Source organism: Patella vulgata, chromosome 4 (assembly GCF_932274485.2).
Source record: "Patella vulgata chromosome 4, xgPatVulg1.2, whole genome shotgun sequence".
Lineage (NCBI taxonomy): Eukaryota > Metazoa > Mollusca > Gastropoda > Patellidae > Patella > Patella vulgata.
The window spans coordinates 2509773-2526189 of record NC_065882.2 but is presented as its reverse complement, the minus strand read 5'-3'; the positions used below and the strand labels follow the sequence as shown (position 1 = coordinate 2526189).

At 38.0% G+C, this 16417-nt stretch overlaps 1 long non-coding RNA gene across 1 annotated transcript; it reads right to left on the bottom strand.

The window, feature by feature from the left end:
* Window positions 1-9507: 9507 nt before the first annotated feature.
* Window positions 9508-13697, bottom strand: LOC126819747 (uncharacterized). Its single transcript, XR_007679744.2, has 3 exons — window positions 13349-13697; window positions 10727-10903; window positions 9508-9938 (listed from the first exon to the last, which is right to left on the bottom strand). It is a non-coding gene; the product is annotated as an uncharacterized LOC126819747 (long non-coding RNA).
* Between the last annotated feature and the right edge of the window lie 2720 nt (window positions 13698-16417).

Genomic DNA, 16417 nt, shown 5'->3' with positions numbered 1-16417 from the left:
ATGTTATAATAAACTTTGTTTTAAAAGTTTTGTTGTAGAATAGCAATCACCCAAACAGAGTTGTCTCCCCTTGCAGTCCACGTTGGATAATGAGACTTGTGTGGAGAAGGGTAGAATTGATTGGATACTGTGGTATAAATTTAGTATACTCTGATAGATCAATCTGATTAAAACACAGATCCTATTTTGTGTCGTTTTTTTATAGTTCAAAATTTTGTTTTACTTGTCTTTACTACACTAGGATCTGGAAGAGTTGGGTTAGCACGTGTGTACTGTATCATAAGGTCTGTCATTGATTCAACTGGCGTGGTTTTGACTCCCCGGTTGTACGTTACAAGGAGTAGGGTCGCCTGTCCAACCTCGTGGGTTTTCTCCGGGTCATACGGTTTCCTCCCACTGCTAAAGACGCCAACGCGCAAGTGAATTATAGAAATAAAATTGAACCATGTGTTAGTCCCGAAATGACCTAGTTTGTGTCAAGCAGACTTTAAACCCCATTTGTCTTTCTCTCTCTCTGGAAGAGTTGTTCTGGAGGATGTGAGGGATTAGCCAATGAAACGGTCTGTTACGGCGATTTTTTGGCGTGAGGTGCACAGAACTATGGGTACACCACAAGAAACGTCAACACTGATTGATAAATCAATGTCTGACCGTCATAAGGTCAAAAGCCGCTCGTATGACCTCTGCCGCGACCTTCCACTACAACTGGCCAGATCTTCATATAGTAGAGGCCATCGAAAGTATAAAAAAAAAAACCGAAATGAAATATAGATCTGTATTTTAATCAGATTGTATTTTGTTATTAAATATAGGTTATAAATATAAACTTTGTTATTATATGTTATAAATATAAACTTTGTTTTAAAAGTTTTGTTGTATGCATGATAAATATATAAAAAGTGGATGAAAACCCCCCGAACAAAACCATAAAAAGTGGATGAGATATATACACGAATGCATTAAAGGGACATTATGGGAGATTAGATAAAGAGTGTTGACAGTTCTCGCTATAATAGTTAAAAATAGATAACGTAAATAGAATATGCTGAAAGTTTCAGTCAAATTGCTCCACTCTGATATTAGCTTTTGAATTTTAGGCTAACCACGATCATCATTACTAAAGTCGGTACGATAAAAAAAAATGTATTCCAATCCGCTAAATATTACAGGCTAGCAATGGCAAATGGTATTCTAATCCAGTAAACATCGCAGGCTAGCGTTGACATCGGGGGTTGATTATGGTCTGTATAAGTTAATTAATGTCTAATTAATAATTTAGATAACATTTCAGGCAATGTTTACTGGATTAGGATACCATTTGCTGCTCAACTTTCATTCTTGATTTAATCATGAAATGGATAATTAAGACTATGTTTTTTATCGTACCGACGTTAGTAATGATGATCGAGGCTAGGCCGAAAATTGAATCTCTAAAGTCTTGGTTCAGAGTGGATAAATTTGACTGAAATTTTCAGCATATTCCCTTTACATTATCTAGTTTTTAACTATTATAGTGAGAACTGCTCTTTATCTAATCTCCCATAATGTATGTTTAAGAATTTTTCATTATTGCTGTATCGTAAAGAATTGTTTATGAATGAATTTTTATGTATCAGAATTATTAAAGTTTGACGATTTTTGTAGATATATGTGTTTGTTATTTTTTCTTTCCGACGTGGTTTCTCCTTGTTAGTGATGCAGGATGGAGGGCCTGACAAGGACTGCTGTCTAGTTGTTCGGATGGCACGAAAAGCCGAGGTCCCGTGTACACATTGGCATGCACGTAAAAGATCCCTTGGCAGTTGGAATTCGATATATAAGAGTAGGCCGTAGCACCGCTGTCCGGACAAAATTTCCCTCATAGCACACTGTATGGCGTATGCCCGTCTTCATTAGCCCAGGTTAGGAGCAGAACAGTAGGATGTTAAACCCCATTTCATTTCATTTCATTTGTTATTTTTTCTTGTATCACCAGATTGCGATCTATTAATCATTGACAAATATTTCCCCAACTATAAATTTTCCCCAAATTTCATGAGGTTGGCTGCTTTCTAGCACAGATGGAGCAACATTGGCAACCTCTTGCTCAAATCATAGAAACAAATTGTGAAATTATGTGGGCCAAAGTTTCCACATTGAACAGCGGTACTATACTCATAGGCACTTAATAGGGAACCCAAATCTAAAGTTGACCCCTTGATGAACTGGAGTAGTCATTATCCATACTAAAAAACGACCCAACATATGGCCGAATGGTTAGCACGTGCACGTTGTACTATAAGGCCTGTCATTGAGTCAACTGGCGTGGTTTCAATTCCTCCGTTGGTACATCACAAGGTGTAGGGTCGCCTGTCCAACCTCATGGGTTTTCTCCGGGTCCTCCGGTTTCCTCCCACTGCTATGCGCAATCGAGTTATTGAAATACAATTGAACCATATGTTGGTCCCGAAATGACCTGGTTTGTGTCAAGTGGATGTCAAACCCTCTCTCTCTCTTTCTCTCTCCCCCCCCCTCTTTCACCTTGATAACCAATAATATTCTACACGAAAACCAACATGGCCACCGCTCAAAAAGAGCATGCAAGTCACAGCTCCTTCTCTCGACAGAAACATGAACCAAGACCTACATGTGGATATGGCGATACTTGCCAAGGTACCACAAGTCAATGAGGAAAATAATGGTGGTCTACAACCTACATTGTGTAATTCCGGAGTTATCTCCCTTCACCTGAAATGAAATGAAATAAAATGAAATGTGGTTTAACCTCCTGCTGTTCTCACCTGCCTTGAATTCTATGGATCACACAATATTTATAGGGAAAGAGGGAGAGAGAGAGAGAAAAATGGGGTTTAACGTCCACTCTACACAAAATAAGTCATTTCGGGACTAACATACTTTTTAAAAAAAAATTTATTTCAATAATTCGCTTGCGCGTAGGGGTCTTTAGCAGTGGGAGGCAACCGGAGGACCCGGAGAAAACCCACGAGGTTGGACAGTCAACCCTACCGGGGATTCGAAACTACCGGCTCGTTTCGGAGTAAATTACGACGGGGATCACTATCATTTTCCAGTATATATGGGGCAAAAAATTGTTAGCCACCGCCAAAAAAATAGGGGGGGGGGGGCGCGCCGGGTGACCCCCCCCCCCTCAAATCCGCGCCTGAGAATAATTGAATCTTTGATACACAAGGCGAGAACGGTGTAATAAAAATCTGTATCGTCAATATAATTATATAGGTAAGTCTATAGGCGCATAAAACAATTTATCGATCCTAGTCATGTATCGAGGGCTGGCTGAAAGGTTATATAAGCCTGAAAAGGATAGATCAATTGGGTTGAAACAAACTTTTGTCACCGACAAGTACAATCATTGAATGAATCATAGACATAAGAACTACAACTGTAGAGTTATCATTGTCTTCATACCAGACCATCTTGTGAACCTACCCATTGAAATCACCAGAAATAGATAAAACTGACTATAGGGCGGTCATCAAATAACTGCAACTTGGATGAAGGACTAACCCCAACACAGATGGTTTCCACTTTCGGGGATGGTGCCCCCTTCCCTTTCCACGGTGAAGAAGTGGGTTGTGGCGCCTTTACGATGTCCCGCGTCCTGGAAAACCATCAACAGCAACTATTCAAGAAAACATTGCCGGTTTGCATGACATGGTGTTGGCACGGTGGGTAAAACGCTGGCTCGCTAGCTAGCGTGTTCGACCCCCTGCATTGGCCGAGATAGTTTATCGGTATTTTCCGACGTGGTTTCCCCTTTACATTGGCTTGCAGTTGGAATTCGATATAAGAGTAGGCCATAGTGCCGCCGCCCGGTCAAAATTTCCCTTAGAGCACCCTGTATGGCGTATGTATGCCCGTCTTCATTAGCCCAATATAGGAGCAGGACAGTAGGACGTTAAACCCTATTTCATTTCATTTCATTTCTTTAAGGTCTGAACATACTTTCAACGTCTGGGTAACATGTTGACCAACATTTGAAACCAATTACCATGTTTACCAAAACATACCCACTTCTGCCTCATACAATGTAAGTCTTCTTTTACCACTCTCATAGTAGCTAATGATTTATCAATATTAAGTGATAATGTAATTTAACTGAATTAAAGTTAGTAAATATCTTTAATGTGGTTAACAATGGCTGTTGGCCATTAAGTATACAATATTAGGATTGAGATGACTTCTATCAAGTTCGATTAAACAACATAATGGAAATAATTTCTGTGGACCCTTTTATCTTTAATATTTTTAAAGATGCATTATTCAGCAGCTAAATCTGCCTAATGCAGATCGATCGTTTGGCCTCAAATTTTATATAAATCAATAATTAGACATTTATTTACATGCCAGGCCCATAAAAAACTTTCTAGAACTTCGGCCGGTTTTGATTTTCAACATATTTAAATACGATGTATTATCGTAACAATGGTAGCAATGAGAATCGAGGCTACAGTGTTCTGTAAACGACGATAATGGAGTACTTTGACTAAAATTTTCAATATATTCTCTTCTCATTATCAATTCCTTTTAACTATTATAGCGTGAAGTGCCAACTGTTTATCTTAATCTCGCATAGTGCATCTTTAAATAGTTTAATTGTTTTTACCTGTTTTAATGTTTTACAATCTGATTAAAACACAAGATTATATAAACAATAGACGAGAAAGTTCATTCAGGTTTCCCGGCGTGGTTCCCCATTGTCAGTGATGCAGGACGGAGGGCCTGACAAGGACAGCTGTCTAGTCCTTCGGATGGGACGAAGATCAGAGGTCCCGTGTACACATTGGCGTGCACGTAAAAGATCCCTTGACAGTTGGAATTCGATATAAGAGTAGGCCGTAGTGCCGCTGTCCGGGCAAAATTTCCCTCATAGAACACTGTATGGCGTATGCCCGTCTTCATTAGCCCAGTTTAGGAGCAGTACAGTAGGATGTTAAACCCCTTTTCATACTTATCGAAACGTTTTGCTTGTGTATAATAAACCAGTGATTGTTTTTCCATATACTATGTTAGTAACGAGATAATTAACAGTACTGTATAACAAAATCTATATTAGATTTATTTAGCATTTGAATAGCTTTCATATTCTTTTATTTCACTTCATGCATATTATAAACGCCCCACAACTTCAAACGGACCATTGGACTCCAATTAAAATCTTTTGGTACTTGATGTTGATGATAAATAAAGGGAATATTAAATATAAAATAATCTATATGTGATATATTTAATATTAATTATTTTACTTGACGTGCATTATCATATTTTTTTATAAAGTATAGAATGAACAAAAACAAGGGAATGCAAGGACTATTTCTAGTTTTCTCTCATCTAGTGACATTCAATTACTTTTACTTTTTTGAATTGTTAGATATCCTCTCACAGTCTCACATTAACAACTTTTTTTCTTCGAAGGAATTATTAGTGAGCAGAAATTCGCCCGTTTATCTGTTATCACTCGTCACTTCAGTCAGTTATATACAACGATAACTCGTGTTTTCCTTTTGCGTTTGTCACTTCCTTTATTTGAAACCTTCATTACGCATCTATTGTAGCAATGATATCTGTGTTAAAATTATATTTGGAACGTGTTTAAACAGTTTTATCACATATGTGATAATGACTGGCACCAATATTGTCCTTTAAATTACCATGTACTATAACATGATATGTGATAATGACTGGCACCAATATTGTCCTTTAAAGTACCATGTACTATAACAAGATATGTGTATGGATTTACTTCTAATCACTCGTCGAGATCAAGTGTTTGACATGAGATCAAGTGTTGACATAAACAAACATTGATCTAATAATTTACAATATAAGAAATAAAATAATGGTAAATAAGACAATAGATTAATCATACTATTGGCATGTTCACCAGGTAGGCCCATATTGACAGCTACTTCATGTCTATAACAGTCTGATATAAATACAGATCTATATTTCGTTTTGTTTGTTTATACTTTCGATGACCTACACTACATGAAGATCTAACCGGTTCTAGTGCGACGTCGCGTCAGGGGTCACACCAGCGGTTTTTGACCTTATGACGTCCGACATTGATTAATCAATCAGCGTTGACGTTTCTAGTGATTTATGAAGATCTGACCGGTTCTAGTGCGACGTCGCGTCAGGGGTCACACCAGCGGTTTTTGACCTTATGACGTCCGGCATTGATTAATCAATCAGCGTTGACGTTTCTAGTGATTTACACACAGTTCCGTGTGTCGCACGCCAATAACACGGCACTTGAAGGGATTTAAATAACATAAAATAAAACCAAGTACGAACAATCCAAACCATAAGACAGAATTCGAAGTCCTAAAAAATAGTGTATTAAAGCAAAATAGTGTAATCAGCAAATGGACTGCTCCTCGTGTACAAAATACACGACAAACAGTGGTAACAGGTGTCCGGAAGAGTAAGCTTACCCTGCCTGGCGCCACACCCGCCATAGCTGCATCCAAACTATTAGGCGAAATGTCGGTAAAATAGCGTGATTGGACAATGAACTGTCGGTATGCAAAATGCACGCGATGAACTGTGTTAACGATGTAGTAGACATTATCAGGGAGATAGTAATGGTATACGTGTCAATTAAATATATCTAGAATAATAGCCGAGTTTTCTTACGATTGTAATATGTGAGATGCTCCCACAAAACCAGGCTCTTGGTCATTTTTATAAAAAAAAAAAGAGCTGGCAGCTTATTTGAATAGTCCGCAGACTAAGCTTTCCAAAAATGCAATTCTTTTTAATTTGTCGTATCATCTGGAGTTGAGTTCGGCTCGTTCACAGCAACAAGAAGGCATACAGTTTATGCTTTTGTGCCCGTAGTCTAAAATGAAGTTGGGCGATAAGCGCCTGGTTTCGTGGGATCGGGTCACATATATAGTCAGACACTAGTAAGAAATTTTACTTTAATCCCTTCAAGTACCTGTGGCCAAGAACCTGTCGTAACAGACCGTTTCATTGGTTAATCCCTCACTTCAACCAGAACGCGTGTTATATAATAACTCTTCCAGATCTTAGTGTAGTAAAAGCAAGTTAAACGAAATTTTGAACTATATTTAGACGCTTGTAACAATATTATAGCCCCGAACTAAGGGGAGGGGGTGGGGGGATTCCTGTAACAATATTAAAGCCTCGATCTAAATATTGTTTTCAAATTCGTAAACAGGTTTTATTAAATATACGTCACGCAATGGATGATACAGTATTTTCATATACTGGAGTGCCCCATAGGTTAGCAACCCCCCCCCCCCCCTCAAAAAAAACAACCCAGCACATATATTTATGTTCCCAAACTGATATTGTATACTTTAAAAGGAAATTTACCCGGTTGGCAGTCAAGGCCAAAGCCCATATTTGGCTAATTCTTGACGTCATTGGGCGTAATTAACCAATCAGCTAATTAATCGGGAAATATAAAAGACGAAAATCAGGCTTAGTAAATCAGATGCCATTGAGATACCGAGAAACCCATAACGTAGTGTTTTCAAGAAGTCTAGACTTTGCAGGATTGGAGTTGTGAGAATGAATTTAAACATACATTATGCAAGAGCCAAATCTGCCAATTGCAGGTCTTCTTTTAGGCCTGAAATGTCTATTAATTAGACATTAATTAACTTATCCAGACCATAATCAACCCTCGATGTCGCTAGCCGGCGATATTTACTGGGTTATAATCCGATCTGCTGCTCAACGCTCATTCATGATTAAATAAAAAATTGGTTAATCGAGACCCTTTTTTTTATTTTTCATCGTACCGATTTTAGTAATGATGATCGAGACTAGGCCCAAAATTCAATCACTAAATTTTCGGTTCAGAGTGGATCAATTTGACTGAAAATTTCAGCAAATTCCCTTTACATTATCTAGTTTTTAAGTAATAGTGAGAACTGCCAGCTCTTTATCTAATCTCCGATAATGTATCTGTAAGTATTATGTAGACTGTATTTTCCAGAAGTCTACATCGGGCTTTGGTATAAACACGTATATTAGATTCATCCAGATTTTCCGGCGTGGTTCTCCCTTGTCAGTGATGCAGGACGGAGGGGCTGACAAGAAAAGCTGTCTAGTCGTTCGGATGGGACGAAAAACCGAGGTCCCGTGTACACATTGGCGTGCACGTAAAAGATCCCTTGGCAGTTGGAATTCGATATAAGAGTAGGCCGTAGTGCCGCTGTCCGGGCAAAATTTCACTCATAGCACACTGTATGGCGTATGCCCGTCTTCATTAGCCCAGTTCGGAGCATAACAGTAGGACGTTAAACCCCATTTCATTTCATTTCATTTCACACGTATATTAGAAAGCCTTGTTGTTCCTGATCAATCTGATTCAAATACAGATCTATATATCGTATCGTTTTTTTTTATACTTTCACTGGCCTACACTACATGAAGATCTGGCCGGTTGTAGTGGATGGTCGCTTCAGAGGTCCTACGAACCGCTTTTGACCTTATGACGTCAGACATTGATTAATCAATCAGCGTTGCCGTTTCTAGTGGTTTACCCACAGTTCCGTTCATCGCACGCCATGACGTCGCCGTAACAGATCGTTTCATTGATTGGCTAATCCCTCACGCCATCCAGAATGCTGGGGCCTGTTTCACGAAATTTTAACTAAGATAAAATCCAAATTTTAGTAATTTGATTGGATAATATTAGATTGATTTTAGTGCTTAGCCAATCAAAACTGAAGTATCTTCTAAAATTTGGATTTTATCTTTAGTTAAAATTTCGTGAAATAGGGCCCAGGTTATATAACAGCTCTTCCAGATCCTAGTGTTGTGAAGACAAGTAAAACGAAATTGGAACTATAAAAAACGATACAAAATAGAATCTCTGATATAATCAGATTGGTTCCTGATATACATGTATATTTGATTGGGTAGCCGCATATAAATAATAACGCAAAGTCCAAGAGTAAAGAGTTGCAATAGACGATCAACGCCGAAAACAAAAGATGTGTAGCCGGGAATGTGGTAAGCCTTTGGCACTGCTTTCCATATTCGACCGACGGGTAGTGAGTGCTACACACAGTTGCACTAATACATTTTTATTTGAAAATAATAATAGCTTTGATAAATCTTGTTTTGATCTTTTGTTACGCGGTAACTATTGGTTAATAAAACGGCCGTTAAGGAATCGGAGGGTTGGATGACCGAATGGTTAGCGCGTGCGCGTTGAATCATAAGGCCTGTCATTGAGTCAACTGGCGTGGTTTCGATTCCCTGGTTGTACATGAAAAGGAGTAGGGTCGCCTGTCCAACCTCTTGCGTTTTCTCCGGATCCTCCGGTTTCCTCCCACTGCTAAAGACCCCTACGCGCAAGCGAATTATTGAATTAAGATTGAACCATATGTTTTTCCCGAAATGACCTAGTTAGTTAAACCCCATTTCTTTTTCTCTCTGTTTGTTAAGCATGCTTAATTTAGCAGAAAAAAAAATACTGTTTAGTCCAAAGTTTTAGGTGCGGTTTATTCAACAATAAGTACGAGCGTACTACTATAGTCTATTGGCCAAAAAAGATGTCATCGCCGCCATTTTGGAATGGGGACGTAATATCTAACATCGATGCGTAGTAGTCCACGGAATAATCATGCCATTTTTCCTGGCCCCCACAAAAAACATATCCAAGATTCCCCAATGACGATATAAATAGAGGTGAAATGTATCTTAATTAAAGGTTAAAATTTCACACATAAATGTTTCCTCATAAGTTAATGGTCTGTTATTCAAATGTCCACTTGGGTACATCTGTACGATTTTCTCAACGCCCATATTATTGGGTTCGCCAGTATTCCAGAATGTAGTGTTGATGGGCTCATTACGTCTGCTGATCCATCGATAGGATGATTCCTGATTTGGAGCCCCGATCGGTATGTAACCACCTACCAGGAAATATTCATCTGAAAAATAAAGAGAGATGACGATAAAACCACAGAGAACGCTAGTCCGGCGACGGTCATGCGTATTCTAGCACATATGACGTCATCGGTCATATGTGGATTGTGGGTAAGGTTTAAGAATTTGGGAGAGAGGTTAAGTCTCTACATAAGCACTGACCTAGGATGATGCAAATTTGGTTCGTGATATTTCTTAGTTTTATAAAAATACATAAAAAACATTAGATTTATATACAAAGTTGATTTCGCTGTTTTTTTGGTGTTGGTGGCGCTGATGGTCTTCGTTCGGTGTCGCTTGCGGTATTTTGCAGATTTCGCCAAAGTCTCGAGATGTAAACAGGGCTTAGCCCTAACCCCAACTCTGGCCCACAATCCACACATGACGTCATATGTGCTAGAATGTTCTCGATCGTCTCCCATCTAGCGTTCTCCCTGAAACCCATGTAGCTGTAAACACATATGCAATGAAATGGGGTTTAACGTCCTACTGTTCTGCTCCGAACTGGGCTAATGAAGACGGGCATACGCCATACAGTGTGCTATGAGGGTAATTTTGCTCAGACAGCGGCACTACGGCCTACGGCCAAAGTGTAACATGGGACCTCGGTTTTTCGCCCCATCCGAACGACTAGACAGCTGTCCTTGTCGGGCCCTCCATCCTGAATAAACACATTTGTCTTTAAACCCAGTTCAGATGCAGCTGGAAACATTACTATGCTAAATCAATTGAAGGCGAATGGTGGTGGGGCAGGACGAGGCGTGCCGTATTAATAAATTTGAAATAAACTTACTTTGACTTATTAGTAATACGTTGGCTTGTTTTTCTACTGTTTCCACGGAAACCATGTTTCCGCCATCTTGTTTACAGTAATTTTCAGCCTCAGTCCAGTTTAGAGGAGTCATCATCTTCAGACAGTAATTAGTACCAGAAAACATGGTGTATTCTTTTGATACACAATCAGATCTGTCTGCAAATGGACGTAAAATAGGCCTACTATTAATACAAATAACCCTACTTAGCCTATTCATCTTTGGTGACCCAAGCATCCAACTGGATGGAAAGGAAGGGTAACGCTGTGCATTGTATGACGGTTACTTAAAATTAAAATTGATTCTTATAGGGACAGGGGTCAACGAAATATTTAACAAAATAATAAATTATTCTAGAGTTTGCACTAAAATAAAATATTACATAATCGGTTAGTTAGACCTACATATAATACCGGTCTAATACCGATCTCCCTCACGTCTGCTATTTTGACGTTACTACTTTTCTCCTTTTCATCATAATTCTTCTATGTTCAACAAAAAGAATCATTTCTCGTGAAATCTGACGAAAATTTCTAATAATCCAACAGAATTCTCAAGCCAAATTTTGCGATTCTAAAGCAAACAAAATACCGCATGCTAATCAAGTGTTAGTTTCGTTATGGCGGACCAATTCCAACTTATTTTGAAAGTAAGGATTTCAAAATAGCATTAGAACAAACGTGGGTTTAGAGCCCGATGTGTGAGGATAGCGGATTTTAAAGGGAGAGAGAAAAATGGGGTTTTACGTCCTACTGTTCTGTTCCAATTGGGTTCATATTAGAAAGAAATATTTGAGAAACCTTACATATCGAAGTACCAAATGCAGTAGGATAGTGCTAATTGATAAGGCCAACTCAATTTTTCGTCATAGGTCACGCGATGTAAACAGGGCTAATCCCAACCTTGGACCTAGTCCTAATGCCTACCCCAACCCTAACCTACAATCTCGCCAACAATCACGTGCCCTAACCCTGTTTACATCACCGCGACCTTGACAAGAATTGAACTGGCCTTAACAAATAGATTTAGCCGTATGCAGTAGTAACGAACGTACAAGATTCCGTGGATGTCGAACTTCGATTAAAGGTAAACAGAATCGCCACTGTGTGGTTACAAATTTCACCTTCACACGAGATATAAAATTACAATTCATCCCTGTCTATCTTTCATTCCTCAGAGACCACGGTGAATCGTTTTTTTTAATACTTTCGATGGCCTACACTACATGAAGAGCTGACCGATTGTAATGGAATGTCGCGTCAGAGACTATACGAGAGGCTTTTGACCCTATGACGTCAGACATTGATTAATCAACCAGCGTTGACGTTTCTAGTGGTGTACCCACAGTTCCATGCACCTCACGCCAAAAAACTTGCCGTAACAGGCCGTTTCATTGGCTAATCCTTCACATCACCAGAACGCGGGTTATATAACAACTCTTCCAGATCCTCTTGTAGTAAAGACAAGTTAAACGAAAAGAATTTGGATCTGTGTTTTAATTAAATTGGGTGAGCTTAGCGCTGGCTCATAAATAGTGAAATCTCCCGTCTCGTGCCCCCTTAGTAAGGAAAAGAGTCTGGTAGTTCAGATCTGATCAAAAAATAAGAGCCGATGTCATTAATTAGTTTGAATATGTGTTTAGTCCTATTATAATACCATAAATCACCCAGTTTGTACACAGGAATGTATCTTTAAATAGGCATAGGTACATGTACTATTGGATTGCTATGATAATATTAAACAAAGTCTCGGATACCGTATGTCCAATTAAATGGCATGGGTGCTAAATATTTAAGAAAAGATTTTTATTGACTCATCTTAAACAGGTAAATACAATATCAATATGCATTGCACATCGTCATAACATCACAACAATATTCATAAAATTTAGGTTACCGGTACAATAATTTACATACCTGTAATTAATTAAGAAATAGATAGATATGGTATATCAAGGTTGTGGACCCTCTAGAGACCACAGTTTTTATCCAATTTGGATGAAACTTTAAATATATGTTTTTATCATTAAGATCTTGGTTCCTTTTGATAATTATTAACATAAGTGTTACTTTGCTCTTATTTTTTGAAAAAATTTTCACAAGTTGATTTCCTTTATTTTGTTAATGTAGAATGGTAACGAACTGCTCTTTTCATTTTCTTTGTTTTATTTGTTTCGTTTGAATTTGATTTATCTGTTTAGTTTTTGATTGTTTAATTTTTGTTAATGAAGTTGATTCTTTTAAACTTCGTTTTTATTTTTGAACTCTACTTGGTGTAGGTGTTCATCAGGTAATAACTCGACTGAGTTCAATATTGAGATTAGCCGGTTGATTTGTTGGATATAAACCTTTGAATAATAGCGCCTAACAGGCAGCTGTGTTTAATTATGTTCTCCTGATTTTGATTGTTTCTGTGTGTTTGAAGTATATGTTTGTGATATGCGCTTAGAAACACTTCACGTGTAATGAAGCGCTATATAAATCGAACAATAATAATAATAATAATGTTAAAATTTCTCTCATAGGACAGTCTGCTTGCTGCAGGAAATTACTACGCTAAAGCCCAACAATCCCCGTAAAGATATGAAATAAAACCAAACCTACCTCGGAACATTTCATATATAGAATCACCGACATCAATCGTCAGATCTCCTGTTGTTTCTGATAATGGCGTATAATTTGGCGCCAAACAGTAGCATACATTATTTTTATAATAAAGCTCGCGCCAATTATACAACTGAGAACATAGAACACTACATTTTATTTTGGTATCAACATCAAAACTTTTGTAATATCGCGAAATTATTATTTCTGTTAATTTACGTTTAATCCAAAATGATTGTGTTATCGCACCACATGAATTAAACAAAACACAAATAAAAAGTAGCACGTAGAAACGAAGTGCCGACATTTTGAGTCATTTGGTTTCAGTAATTGCTGTCTTCTTGGTAGTCAGTCCTGTCTCTCTGAACTAAGCAAAATCATCGAGCGGTCGTAGTTTAATGATGTTTGTAAGCGACTATAGTCGATATATTTATTGTTAAGTGCAGAAGCGCCCCTACAATAGGAACAATCTCACGTGTTAACATTTCTTAGGATATTATCATTTTATTTTATAATCAGTAGTGGAATACCGCGTTTTATCAGTGAAATAAAAGTGTTATTCCACTGGCTAAAGTAGTCCATGTTGTTTTTACCTAAAATGATTGAAAAATCATAAAATAAATAGAACATTTGTCGTTTTGTCGTGAATAACATATTTTATTTCATCTCTAAGCAAGAAAACGTTTCTATTTTCACTCATGCTACGCATTCGTGAAAATATAAGTTTTCTTGCTTCTCGATGAAATAAAATATGTTATTCACTCTAAAACGACAAATATCCTCTATATATTGTCTTCGTCAATTTATTTTCCAATATCTCGTATTAAAGATACATTATGGGAGATTAGATAAAGAGCTGACAGTTCTAACTATAATAGTTACAAACTAGATAATGTAAAGGGGATTTACTGAAAATATCATTCATACTGATCCTCTATGAACCGAAATTTTAGCGATTGAATATTGACTCTAGCCTCGATCATCATTACTAAAGTCGGTAGGATAAAAAACATAGTCTCGATTATCCATTGTTTGATTTAATTATGAATGGAAGTCGAACAACAAATCGGAACCTAATTCTAGAGGCTAAAGTTAATATCAGCGATTTCCGATAATTACTGCCAGAGTTATGGCCCTTGATCACTTCAAAAAATATTGAGGACGCTCTAGCGGCCAAAGTAAATATCCGATTGACTTTAAATTTATGCACAGTGTTTAAGGTCATGGGACGAGGAAGCCTATTGATTTTCAGCGATTTCCAATGATTACTGCCAGATCGATGGCCCTTGATCACTTCAAAAAATCTTATGGACGCTCTAAAGACTAAAGTTAATATCTGATTGACTTTAAATTTATACACGGTGTTTAAGGTCATGAGACGAAACGAAGAAGCCTATTGATTTTCAGCGATTTCGATAATTACTGCCAGAGTTATGGCAATGTCAAATCTAATAATTTGGAACGGGTGTTTATCCGGCCCAGGCATCAGATAGGTTAACTAGCACTAATTTATTTAAATTTATTTATTTAAAACATTGACCTGGAAGTGATCAGCAACGGCTTGGGCAGTGTGGCCAGCGTCGAGTCTTCCAAGCGCCTGGTTCCTCTGAGCTGTCGTGAGTCGTGGCATGCTGCTGACGTGGTAGTCTGAATGATTCAACCAGGTATGGGGGTGCATTTTATAGGGCTGGTCCCGGTGAACAGCACGTGCAGCATGAGTTACATGAAAATCATGGAGCTCATGGAGAACACATTACCATCTCAGAAGTCAGGTTGCGTTTCTGAAAACATTTCCTGTGTTCAATTCTGTGTTTGGGAATGAGCCTTATTGCTCAGGTAAAGTTGGAGAAGTGGTCACAAATATACAATAAAAACAATTGGCAAGTTTTATGCAATGCGTCTATTCAGAGTAACATACCAACCTGACGTTTCTTTTGCTGCTTAGTATATATGCTTTTCGACCTACTTGTGTCCATTTCTAGGTGCCAACGAGAAGTGATTAACCCCCTTTAAAGGTGTAGTTTTTCTTTGTTTAGTTGTAGAATCTTGGAATTGATCTATCAGATATCAATGGAGTTGCATCAGTTGTACTTTAAGATATAAAGGGAAGTGCACTTTGTTGTATTTTTGCGCTATAAAGAGGGAGCCACGGTGGTTCGGTGCGTATGAGAGAGAGAGAGAGATGGGGGTTTAACGTTCACTAGGCCATTTCGGGACTAACATATGGTTCAATTGCTTGCGCGTAGGGGTCTTTAGCAGTGGGAGGAAACCGAAGGACCCGGAGACATCCCAAGCGGTTGGACAGGCGACCCTACTCCTTGTCACGTACAACCGGGGAATCCAAACCACGCCAGTTGACTCAAACACAGACCTTATGATACAACGCACACGCGCTAACCACTCGGCCATCCAACCACGCAAACGCTAATTAAGAATATTCAAACAAATAATGGAAGAGAAATAATCACAAAAACAGCGCACAATTGTAAAACTTCAATTTCGTGAAGCCCAACTTCAGCTTTTTAGAAAACCTAAACTGGTATCCCATGAAATTTCAAGGCTTAAAAATTACACTTGAATTGAAACAAATGAAATGCCAACACCGACTGAACTTATAAAGCCGGGCAAAGTCATGTAGTGTGCTCTGGGGTCAATTTTGCCCTGGCATTAAGTCTACGACCTGCTGTTATCTCGAGTTCCAACTGCCAAGGGTTCTTTTACGTGCAAACCCCGACTCCCTGAATTGAAACAAAGAGTAAGAAAAACGTCAAATAAAATAATTAATATTAAATGTATCACATATAGATTATTTTACATCTAATATTCCCTTTATTTATCATCAACATCAAGTACCAAAAGATTTTAATTGGATTCCAATGTTCCCTTTGACGTTTTGGAGAGTTTAAGAAATGCATGAAGTGAAACAAAAGAATATGAAAGCTATTATAAAAGGTTTAGAATACTAAATAAAAGGGATATAGATATTTTTTAATATTTTTAATTATCTCGTTTCTAAAGATGCATTATGGTAAAGTGTTTGTCGTTCTCGCAATAATAGTTCAAAATTAG